The 11941-nt window shown below is 45.5% G+C and overlaps 1 pseudogene; it reads left to right on the forward strand.

Moving 5' to 3' along the window:
• Positions 1–920: 920 nt before the first annotated feature.
• On the forward strand, positions 921–10927 carry LOC116549099 (annotated as a pseudogene).
• The last annotated feature ends 1014 nt before the right edge of the window (positions 10928–11941 follow it).

The following is an 11941-nucleotide window of genomic DNA, read 5'->3' on the forward strand; positions in this document are numbered from 1 at the left end:
AAGAAAAACAAATGAAACTCTAAGTAAGCAGAATAAAAGAAATAACAAAAATTATAGTAGAAATCGGTAATATAAAAAGAGAAAAACAATATAGAAAATCAATTTAATTAAATGAAAAGCATGAAAATATTTTTAAAGGATAAACCTTTAGCTAGACTGAATAAGAAAAAAAAAAAAAGAAAAGACAGAAATGTTCAAAATCAATAATGATGAGGGGCCATCACTGCTAATTTGAAACAAATCAAAAGGATTTTAGGGGACTATTATGAAAAACACGAATTACCAAAACTAGCTCAAGAAGAGACAGAAATTCTGTATTCATCTATGACAAGTAAAGTAATTGAATTTGCAGCTAAAAGACTTCCAACAAAATAAACTCTAGGCCCAAATGTTTTCATTGGTAAATTCTACCAACAGTTAAGGAATAAATTCTACAGTCTTTCCCAGAATATAGAAGCAGAAGAAACACATCTCAACTCAATTAATTAGGGCAGTGATACCCTAATACCAAAACTACAAAAAGATGTTACAAAAAACAAAAAAATCAAATAACAGACCCAAATTCCTCATGAACATAGATGCAGAGATCCTTAACAAAACATTAGCAAGTCAAATTCAGCAATATAAATAAAAAGACAATACATCACAGCCTAGAGGGGTTTATCTTGGTAATCCAAATTATGAATAATTTGTCTCTGGATGATGAGATTATGGGCAGTTTTTTTTTTTCCTCCAAGTTTCCAATAATGAACATGGTTTAGTTCTTTAATGAGAATTTAAAAATTGCAATTTAAAAGAAATACAAATAATTTTCTCCCAGTATTTTCTGGAGTAGGTAGGTAGCGAGTGGACGAAATGCTGGTTTGGGTAAACGAGAACACATTTCTCACTTTCTACAAAGGAAAAGATGAAACGAAAGCATGAAATTAAAGACAGCAAATGTAGCAGGATGTCCCCTCATCTGTCCCATGACCAAGCAGGGGGCCAGCAGAGTTCTCGGTGACAAGCAGGGCCTCTTAGGCCCCAACCACACAGAGGAACCACCTCCTCTGCATGCAGGGACATTTGCACGACGACGTAATCAGGTTTTGTCATTTGCAAGGCACATTATAATAACTCCTCTTTCAAGGGCAGAGCAGTGATGAAGTCAGCAAAGGGGCTGTGTTTGTAAATGGTATGGCACGTGCAGAAAAAAGAAATTTCTAAGTATTCCTTAACTCCCTGTTCTTAGCTGGGACCTTGGACTTTATTATAAATAAACAGTTACTACAGTACCAAAAGCTGAATGAGATTACTGTTGGGTAATCTCTGCCGGCAGGAAACCAGAATTGGTCTATCTCCAAAATCACCAAAAAGGATATTTTGTTTAATTTTCTATTCTATTTCCTATTTTATTTTGCAATTTGAAAAAGAAAACGATGGGTGATATAAATTGAGTAATTTCTTTCCTTGCCAATCTCCCATCTTCTCCAAAATTCTAAGTGCTCTGGTGACACAATTTCTCTCCCTGCTTCAGTCTGGACCACAGTGGGCAGGTTTGGAGACTTAATGTTGGGATGGTTGAGGCAGACCCCACTGAGCTGACAGTGAGAACCCACTGTCACAGGCTTGGGCATCCCTGGGCCTGAGCAATGTGGGATCCGTCCCTCCCTGGGCCCTGTGCGCCTCCTCATGTACTTGATGATACCCCAAATTCCTTTAACAAAAAGCATTTACTTACACTAGTGACAGAAAGTCTAAAATGTTAACTGCAGGACAGGGGACCCATAGACTGGGGTTCAAACAAATGCAGGGATGGATACAGAGCTGGTTCAGGGAGCAGCCTGCTGAGAGTTCTAGGGGCCTGAAAGGAGGCCTCCCACCTACACGATTCTGCCTGTGTTTGGATGCCATCTTTCATCAGACCTAAAAACTGTGTCTACATTTTTGCCAAAGGATAGGTTCGGGTCCCTGGGGACTCTGGGCAGTATAAGCAATGCCCAAGAATTCTCTGAGGTGATCTGGCTGACCTCACAAGGTACCGAACTGCAGGGCTCATTCAGCACCACAAGAGTAGTGAGGTTCCCACTCAAAAGTGAGAAGGTGTCAGGACTGATGTAGCAGGAGGAACAGTAATGTGAGGGATGTCCCTTGGACAAAAGTCAGAATGAGGCCAGGTGTGGTTGATGCACACCTATAATCCCAGCACTTTGGGAGCTGAGGCAAGAGGATTGCTTGAGCTCGAGAGTTCCAGACCAGCCTGGCCAACATAGTGAGACTTTGTCTCTACCAAAAAAAAAAAAAAAAAATTAGGTTGGGTGCAGTGGCTCATGAATGTAATACCAGCAGTTTGGGAGGCTGAGACGAGAGGATTGCTCGAGCCCAAGAGTTTGAGAGCAGCTTGGCCTACATGGTGAGACCCTGTCTCTATAAAAAATAAAAACATCCAGGTGTGTTGGTGTGTGCCTATAGTCCTAGTTTCTGGGGAGGCTGAGGTGGGAGGATCACTTGAGCCCAAGATCACTTGAGCTGCAGTGAGCTGTGAACATGCCACTGCACTCCAACCTCAGTGATGGAGTGAGATGACAGAGCAAGACCCTTTCTCTAAAAAGCAAAAATGAAATAAAAAGAAAAGTGAGAAGCCCTGGGCGGCAGGAAGCATGCAGGGAGGCTGAGATCTGCCCTGGGACAGCAGATGACAAGGTACCTGCAAGGAGGCTGTGGAAGCCTCGGAGGGCAGGGCCTGGAGTCACCAGTGTGCCTGTGTGTCAACAGTTTCCCTGAGCCCAATTGATCTGGTGGAGAAGGCCCTGACTCCCTTGAGGCTGCCTGACTTCCTTCTGGCCTCTCCCTGCAAGTCCTAAATGTTGCTTCTTACCCGCTGTCACCTCAGAATCTGTTTAGCTAGGGTTTTGCCACGGCCAGGACACAAATGAGGAATCTGAGATGGCTTAAAGGTCAAATCTTCCTATTTCAGCGCCTGCGTCCCTGTTCACAGAGCCAAGACTGGTCTGCCGGCTTCTCTGCTCTGCCTACATGGCCTTGGTCTTGCACGTGTTTCTGTCTTCTGGGCTGCGCAAGTGTATGTTGCTTTCTTTGCCATCTGAGCCTGGCTCTTCAGGCACTCATCGAAATTCCTTGTCTAAAGGCAACGAAGCATGCAGCAGTTAAGAAGATAGGCTCTGGTGCCGGGCATTTATGAGCTGTGCAGTCATGGGCAAGTGACGCACCTTCTGCCTTAGTTTCCTTCTATGTGGAAGGGGATAATAATACTACCTGTTTTCATAAGCTTGTAAGAATTGAAAGAGTAAATATATGTAAACAATTTTTTTTGAGACATGGTTTCACTCTGTTGCCCAGGCTGGAGCGCAGTAGCGTGATCACAGCTCACTCTAGCCTCGACCTCCTGGGCTCCGGAGATCCTCCCACCTCAGCCTCCCAGGTGGCTGGGACTACAGGTGTGCACCACCACATCCAGCTAATTTTTTGTGTTTTTTGTAGAGACGGGGTTTTGCCATGTTACCCAGGCTGGTCTCCAACTCCTGGGCTCAAGTGATCTGCTCACCTTGGCCTCCCAAGGTGCTAGAATTACAGGCAGGAGCCACCATGTCCAGTCCAGGTAAACAGTTGAATAATGGCTGGCATATGGAATAAGGCTTGGCTCTTGTGCATTTATTTATTTGTTCAACACATGTTATTGAACACCCGCTTGGTACATGCTGCATCAAGTGATGGAGATGCAATGTGAATACAAAGAAACACTGATCTAGTCTAAATGAGGGACATTTAAACCTTAATCAATAATTGTACTGCAAATAACAGCACACGGTGCTTAAAGGAGAGGTGCTGTTATAGGACCACCAGGCTCAGTCGCCCACTGCCCAGCAACAGACTAATACACAGAAATGGTGGGAGTTGCAGCAGAGAAACAGTGTAATAATCGTATGGCAACCAAACAAACGGGGTGGGAGGGAACCTCAAATCTGCCTCCCCAAGGAGTTTTAGACTGGAGTTAAGGGAATTTTGGTGGGTAGGGGGTTGAGGAGCTAGGGGTTGCTGATTGGTCGAGAAGTGATGGGTGAAGTTAATGGGACAAGGAGATGAAGGAAACACAATTCTGTGCTGGGTGGGCACCTTGGGGCTGAGGATCTTCAGACTCATTGACTTCAAGCATTCTGCTGGAAAGCAGGATCTGAAAAATACCCTAAGGAATTATTTGGTGAAAAAGGTCCAGTGTCAGAGATTCTATCTATAGGAACAATGAGGGAGCCAGTGGTCAGCATGCTACGTGATTCTTGGTTTGTGAGCAACTGCAGGGAAGTGGGTCAAAGTGCACCAGCACACCCTGGTCACTGCTTAACTATAACTCTGCCTAGACCCTGGCTTGAAATTCTCGTGAACCCTGTGAGAGTGCTTTCAGCATGGTGCTGAGAGAGTGTAATATTAATAGATCTCACCCAGGGTGGGGTGAAATGTCGGAGGCCAGACATTCTTTTCCCATCTTCTCACCTGGCATCTTGAGATAAGCACTGGCTACCCTCTGGACTCTGGTCCCTGAAAGCAGCCAGTTTACTTCCTGAACTAAACCAGTGCTCTGAGATGGAAGCAGGATATCATATAAACCATCACCACCAAACGGTATACCAGGAAAACACAGCTCAGATCTTCCTGGCTCTTCTACCAGCTGTGAGATATGGGGCAAGGCTCCAGATTCAGCTGGGCCTTTATTAACCAGCCCTGGAGTTAAATCATCAATCCAGAGGTCTGTCCTAGCCCTGGAGCCCAAGGAGGCCCCTGATTTACGCAGCAAACAGGGTGAGTGTTGGTGGACATGTCCTTTCCAGTTACAGAGAGCATTTCAGAGTCAGTATGCTCAAAGCAACAAATTACACCAGAAGTGACAAGGACATTCTAAAAATCCAGTGAGCCCATTTGATAATTAAGATGTTCAGACCCTCAACCTATTTTAAGGATGTTTTTAAAGACAGGAGTTTATACTGTAGCCCACCCTGGAGTGCAGTGGCGTGATCACTGCTCACTGCAGCCTTGCCCTCCCAGACTCAAGCAGTCCTCACACCTCAGACCCCTGAGTAGCTGGGACTACAGGTGTGTGCCACCATGCCTGGCTAATTTTTTATTTTTTTACTTTTTGTAGAGACAGTATCTCACTATACTGCTCAGGCTGGTCTTCAACTCCTAGGCTCAAGTAATCCCCCTGCCTCGACTTCCCAAAGTGCTGGGATTACAGGCTGAGCCACCACACTCAGCCAGGATATTTTTAAGGCAGAAAAAATGATAAATATGTGACCAGTGGGCATGGACTTGTTAATTCTTTTAACCCAGGTTAGGGCTACTGTCTGGGTGATACACCAAACCTGGGCTGGTTTCTGTCCCAAAGCGGACTTTGATGTCTCACCTCTCAATGTGCTGGTCTCTGGGCCAGCAGCATCACCAGCCCCCGGGAGCTTGTTAGAAATGCAGAACCTCAGCCGGGCACGTTGGCTCATGCCTGTAATTCCAGCACTTTGGGAGGCTGAGGTGGGTGGATCACCTGAGGTCAAGAGTTTGAGGCCAGCCTGGCTAACATGGCAAAACACTGTCTCTACTAAAAATAGAAAAATTAGCTGGGCGTGGTGGTGTAATCCCAGCTAATCAGGAGGCTGAGGCTAGAGAATTGCTGGAACCCAGGAGGTGGAGGTTGCAGTGAGCTGAGATCATGCCATTGCAGCCTATCCTGGGCGACAGAGCAAGACTCTGTCTCAAAAAAAAAGAAAAAGAAATAGAAATACAGAAGCTCAGGCTCTCGCTCAGACTTACCACATTAGACTCTGCATTTGAACATGATCCCCGGGTGAGTGGTGTGCATCAGTGTTTGAGAAGCACCGGCCTGAAGGGTGTTGGGAGGCTGCCCACCCGTTTTAGGCGCGCTTTGAATATGGCACCTGCATCTGCATTGTACCAACTCAAAAGACCCAACAAGTCATCTCCCTCTGAGTCTTCCGTTAACATAAATATCCTAAACTGGGGGTGGAAAGTGGGTGTCTGAATATTCCTGGTTTAGCAGTATGAAAATCCTCCAGCAATGAAGAACATCTAATTTGCACTCCTAAATGGCACAAAGCCTGTTTCCTTTATGCGTTGTCTTTGCTTCATCAAATTTACCCGCCGTGGTCCATATCCGAGACCAGTCAGCTCTGTGCATCGACTGAGTTAAGGCCTGCCTCGCCTCCTCCAGCCAACCAGCAAGTGTGGGTGCCGCGCTGGGTGCCAGGGATGGAGATGGACAGCATTTGATCCCGGACCTTGAGGGTGCCTTTGTTTTGCTTGGAGTTTTGGAATTTCATAGACTTGAAACTCAGAGTCAAGTTTAGCTGAAACTGCTGAACATCCCCAAGCTTCCTGCAGAAACTCCCAGATCATAGACTTTGCCCATGGTTCTGAGTCAAAGCCATAATCCAGCCAGGTCTTACCTTCATTGAATCAAAGAGAGTGTTTGAAGTGATAGTTTTAACTTCCTATTCTGATGGTAGAGAGGATGGTAGGAAGGATGAGGGGGTGAGTTCTTTGTACTTGTGGATTTCTGATTTGAAAAAAAAATTTATTTCATTTTTTATAGAGACGGGGTCTCCCTATGTTGCCCAAGCTAGTCTTGAACTCTTGGGCTCAAGTGATCCTCCCACCTTGGCATCCCAAAGTGCTGGGGTTACAGGCAAGCACCATCATGCCTGGCTAATTTTTTATTTCTGTTTGTTTATTTATTTTTTACTTTTGGTAGAGATGGAGTCTCCCTATGTTGCCCAGGTCGGTCTCAAATTCCTGGACTCAAGTGATCCTCCTGCCTCAGCCTCCCAAAGTGCTGGCATTGTATGTGTGAGCCACTGTGCATGGCTGGATTTTTAATTCTTAATCTTGGCTGTACCCAGGAAACTAAAAATGCTTATGCCTAAACTGCAACCCAGGTCAGTGCAAGAACATTTGGATAACAAAAAAGCTAACCGTTCCAAGTGCTTTTCGTTTTGTTGAATCTCCACAACAACCCTATGGAGTAGGCACTCATTATCTTCATGTTTGGATGAGGACTGTGGGGCTCTGGGGAGTTAAATGACTGATCAAAGATCCCTCAGTCTGTGAGAGGTAGAGCTAGGCAGTCTATCAGATTCTGCACTAGACTATTACGCTAAAGTGCTTCAAATTGGTCCCCAAGTGTCCTTACACATCTCCACAGGTGATCCTAATGTCCATCGAGGGTTAAGCGCCTCTGCTACAGACGCATCAGGAACTTGACCTGCTCTTGACTCCAGTCTCATTGAATCTATGCTCCCAAGATAGGAGGCGGGTGCCAGGCCTCGGGTGCGGTGGCACCTCAATTGTGCAGCCTCAAATCAGAGCAATGCCCCTGGTTTTGTTCCTGCTGTCTAGCTTCAGGTGCTCACATCTCCATGGTGGCAAACCATTCCAAAGTCATTTTGTCCCAGCTCCGATCGCTTTTCCCACCTTCTTATCTGCTCCATCTTCTTTCCATCTCACTCCCTGCCTTTAATGTCATCGATCTAATTAGAATCACAGTTGTTTATTGCCCAATGGATTGGGTCTGGGTTCTTTCACGAGGCTCTCAAGGCCCTCCAAGTCCTCAGCGGCCCTGGCTTTGTTTCCCTAAACCGACCTCTGCTCTAGTCTTTGTTTCCCTGAACTGACCTCTGCTCTAGTCTTTGTTTTCCTAAACCGACCTCTGCTTTCAGCCCCTCTGTTTGCTTAGGCCCTACCCTTCCTCCCTTGCCTGTGCTGACCCAGGCCCCAACTTCTCCCTGCTCCCCACCTCCAGCCCACACGGAGTTTTCCAACCTCTCGCTTAACACTTTGTCAACCCCACAAGCCTTTGATTAACTACTCTGCACTGCCTTCTGTTTGTTTCAGAGACATCAGTCTATCTTACCAACAACACCAAGGACAGGGATTATAATAAATAGTTCTTGTGTTTTCCCTGCAGCATGAAACACTAAGATAAACACATCACAAATCTGTAATAAATGCTTGCAGAATGAGATTTATGGACATACTTAGAAGTCAGGCTGATTTAACCTTTTCCCCGGAAGTGACTGAGAAATATGGGGTGGGGGATGGTCTTTGAGTGGGGTGGGACAGTGTCACAGTTGAAGCAGTGACATGGGAATGTTAGTGTATGAGAACTGGGCAGGCTAGATGCTGGAGAGGACGTAGGCTGGAGAAGACATAGGAGACAGGGAGGCCTGGATTGCAGGGTGCAATTAGATTGATGTGCAAGGGCTGTCTATTGTGTATTGGTTATCTAGTGCTGTGTAACAAATAACCTCCAACCTTAGTGGCTTAAAATAACAAGTGTTTATTATCTCATAATTTCTGTGGATCATGAATTTGAGAACAGCTAATCCCCTGGTTGGCAGTGCAGAGGTGGCACAATTCCTGGAGTTACTGTAGAAGACATGAATCAGCAGGAGTTCATCAGAGCTCTAGTAGACTTCCTCATAAAGTCCAGGAAGCTGAAAGTCCTTGAATGGGTGGACATCACCAAACTGGCCAAACACAAAGAGCTTACTCTCTGAGATGAGAGATGAGAACCAGTTCTACACATGAGCTGCTTCCACAATGTGGCATCTGTACCACCAAGGTGGTGCTGGGGTTGGCTCCATGACCAAGATCTATGGAGGATGTCAGAGAAATGGTGTCATGCCCAGCCACGTCAGCTGAGATTCCAAGAGTGTGGCCCACTGAATCCTTCAAGCCCTGGAGGGGCTGAAAATGGTGGAAAAGGAACAAGATGGGGGCCACAAACGGACACCTCAGGATCAGAAAGATCTGGACAGAATTGCTGGAGAGGTGGCAGCTGCCAACAAGAAGCGTTAGAACAAGGTATCCTGGGTTAATAAATTGCCTCATTCATTAAAGAAAAAAAAAGCATTTGAGAGCAGCTTAGTTGGATGGTTGCAGGGTGTCTCGTGAAGTTAATGTCTTTTGGGGCTTCAGTTATCTGAAGCCTTGACTGGGGCTGCAGAATCTGCTTCCAGGCTCACTCATGTGCATGGCTGTTGGCAGGAGGCCTCAGTTCCTTGCCTTGTGGTTGTTTATAACATAGCAGCTTACTTCCCCCAGAGTGAGTAACCCGAGGGAGGGAGAGAGAGGGCAAGGCAGGGAGCATGAGGTCTCTGATGACTTAGCCTTGGGACTGACAACCATCGCTTCTACTGTGTTCTATTGGTCACACAGACAAACCCTGAGACAATGTGGAAAGAGACTACTCACGGGCATGGACACCAAGAGGGAAGCTCATTAGGGGCTATCTTGGAGGTTGTTTCCACTGGGAAACATAAGGCCCCAGCTCAAACCCACTAGAGGGATGGAAGAGGAGGAGGAAGAGACTCAAAGGACTCCAGCCTGGAGCCTGGAACTTGAGGGGTCTCCTCTTCAAAAAGGCTTTTCTTGACTACTCTGGCCAAACACTGCCCACCACCCTCACGTCATTCTCAAGTTATCCTATGTACTTTCTTCTTTGCACTTTTCACTCTCTGAAATTGCCTTTCTTGAAGATTTGTTGTATCTTTTCCATTAGGAAATAAACTCCTCATGAGCTGGGAGCTTGTCTTGTTCATGCTGTGTCCCCAGTACCTAGTATGGTGCATAATACGTAGTGGGTATCAGTACATATATATCCAATGAACTAATGAATGAAACCTAGGGGTGGGAGTTTGCACTTTGCACAAAGATGGGGTGAGTGGGGCTGAAATCCAGCAGGAGCCCTGCATTGAAGTCTCGTCCTAGGGCAAAGCCTTCTTCCACTGAATACCTTAGTCCTCTCAGCTGGGTCTGCCTCAATCCTACAAAAGGGCCATATGTGCTAGCAGAGGTAGGGGGCTCCTGCCAAAATGCTGGGGTGGAGGCTGCAGTCCATAGTGCTATCCCAGAGATCTTTTTATTCTTATTTTTTATTTTTAGAGATAGAGTCTTGCTCTGTCACCCAAGCAGTGATTGTAGCTTGCTGCAGCCTCGAACTCCTAGACTCAAGAGATCCTCCTGCCTCAGCCTCCCCGGTAGCTGGGACTACAGGTGCATGCCACCGCACCAGGCTCAGAGATCTTTCTGAAGCTCACTCTACTCTTCCTGTGATTCTTTAGCCCTTTCCTTCCTGTTTGAGGCTCCCTTAGGCTATAAAAGTCACTCTGTAGAGTAAATAAACCATTCTCTTGAGGTCCTTTTCTGCCTCAACCATATCACCTTCTTGGTGGCTTTATGAGTTTAACTTAATAGGAAGTTCACCTTTTGGCTTCTGTTTGTTAAACAGCATTATCTGGACTGACAGCCCCGGCTTTGCTGAGCCTAGAACCCAGGGGAAGGAGTGGACACACTAGACTGGGTTTGGCCCTTAAAGCAGAAGGAATACTGATCAACACAGGACCTACTTCTTTCCATAGCAGCTACACACAGTCGTGACAGTTTCCTACCTTTCTCTGGTGGTTTATGGTTGTAAACAGCTTTCCCTTACTTACAGTTCTCAACAGGAAACTTATTACCATGAGCTAAAAAACATTTACTGAGCACCTGTTGCATGCGGAGGGTGCTGTGATAGCGAATATAGTTGTGACAAGAGAGATGATAAGTTATTTGTTTCCCAAATGTATTGTTAGGTAAGAAATGTGAAGTGCAGAATACTGGGTGTGGTAAGTTTCTATTTGCATAAAAAAGGTATTATACGAGGAAACATGCTTCCGCCTGGCCAACAGAAAGCTGGCTGTTTCTTGAGAGGCCTCACAGGATAGTATTATTGGTGAAACAACCACAGTGCAGAAGCTGGTCTTCAGAAAAAAGGAAAAAAAATAGACGTATATATGCTTTTCTATGGCTTGGTATCTTTGGGAAAGTACACAAGAAGTTGACTACTCTGGTTACCTTTGGGTGTTTGGGATGAAAAGAAAACTTACTTTTCGCCGGGTGCGGTGGCTCAAGCCTGTAATCCCAGCACTTTGGGAGGCCGAGGCAGGTGGATCACAAGGTCAAGAGATCAAGACCATCCTGGTCAACATGGTGAAACCCCGTCTCTACTAAAAATACAAAAAATCAGCTGGGCATGGTGGCAGTGCCTGTAATCCCAGCTACTCAGGAGGCTGAGGCAGGAGAATTGCCTGAACCCAGGAGGCGGAGGTTGCGGTAAGCCGAGATCGCGCCATTGCACTCCAGCCTGGGTAACAAGAGTGAAACTCCGTCTCAAAAAAAAAAAAAAAAACTTACTTTTCATTGTATTCTTTTGTACTATTTGAATTTTGTACCACATACCTATATGAAAACATAATAATTTATAACTAAAGCAAATGATGAGATTTAAAAATAGAGCACTGTTAAAAGTCACATAATCTGTAAAGTAGAATATGTAATATAGATATTTTTGTCTTTAAAAATGTTGTGGTTTGTGTCCTTTGGTAACTTTACTGGAGTGATTAACCAAAGCAAAACATTTAGGTATTTGCATCTTTTCTGTCCGGGCCTCTACCTTGGCCACTTGGGCTTCTGACAGCATGGCAGCTGGGTTCCTAGAGTCAGTGTTTCAAGAGGCCTGGAAAGGAAGCTGCAAGGCTTCCTGTGACCTAGTGTCAGAAGCCCTACGTGGTCACGTGCACCACATTTTATTAGTCAAGTAAGTCACTAAGGCCAGCCCAGATTTAAGAGAAGGCAAATTAGATGCACCTTTCAGTCGGAAAGGTTCCAAAGAATTTGTGGCCGTCTTTAATCCACCACACACAGAAGCAAAAGCAAACAAACAAAATGGAGGACTAACATCGTGTTCCCAGGTTTTATTTTGACAAATAGAAATATTAAAAGGCAACACCAAAAATGTTGTCACCCACTACCACATTGTCACATCTGTTTCTTAAAAGTTCTTTTTTTCCACCAACAAAAGTAGAAAGGACATAGTTCCAGAACAAATGGCGGGTCTTTA

Source organism: Sapajus apella, unplaced genomic scaffold, assembly GCF_009761245.1.
Source record: "Sapajus apella isolate SASKATOON/1434 unplaced genomic scaffold, GSC_monkey_1.0 scaffold6, whole genome shotgun sequence".
NCBI lineage: Eukaryota > Metazoa > Chordata > Mammalia > Primates > Cebidae > Sapajus > Sapajus apella.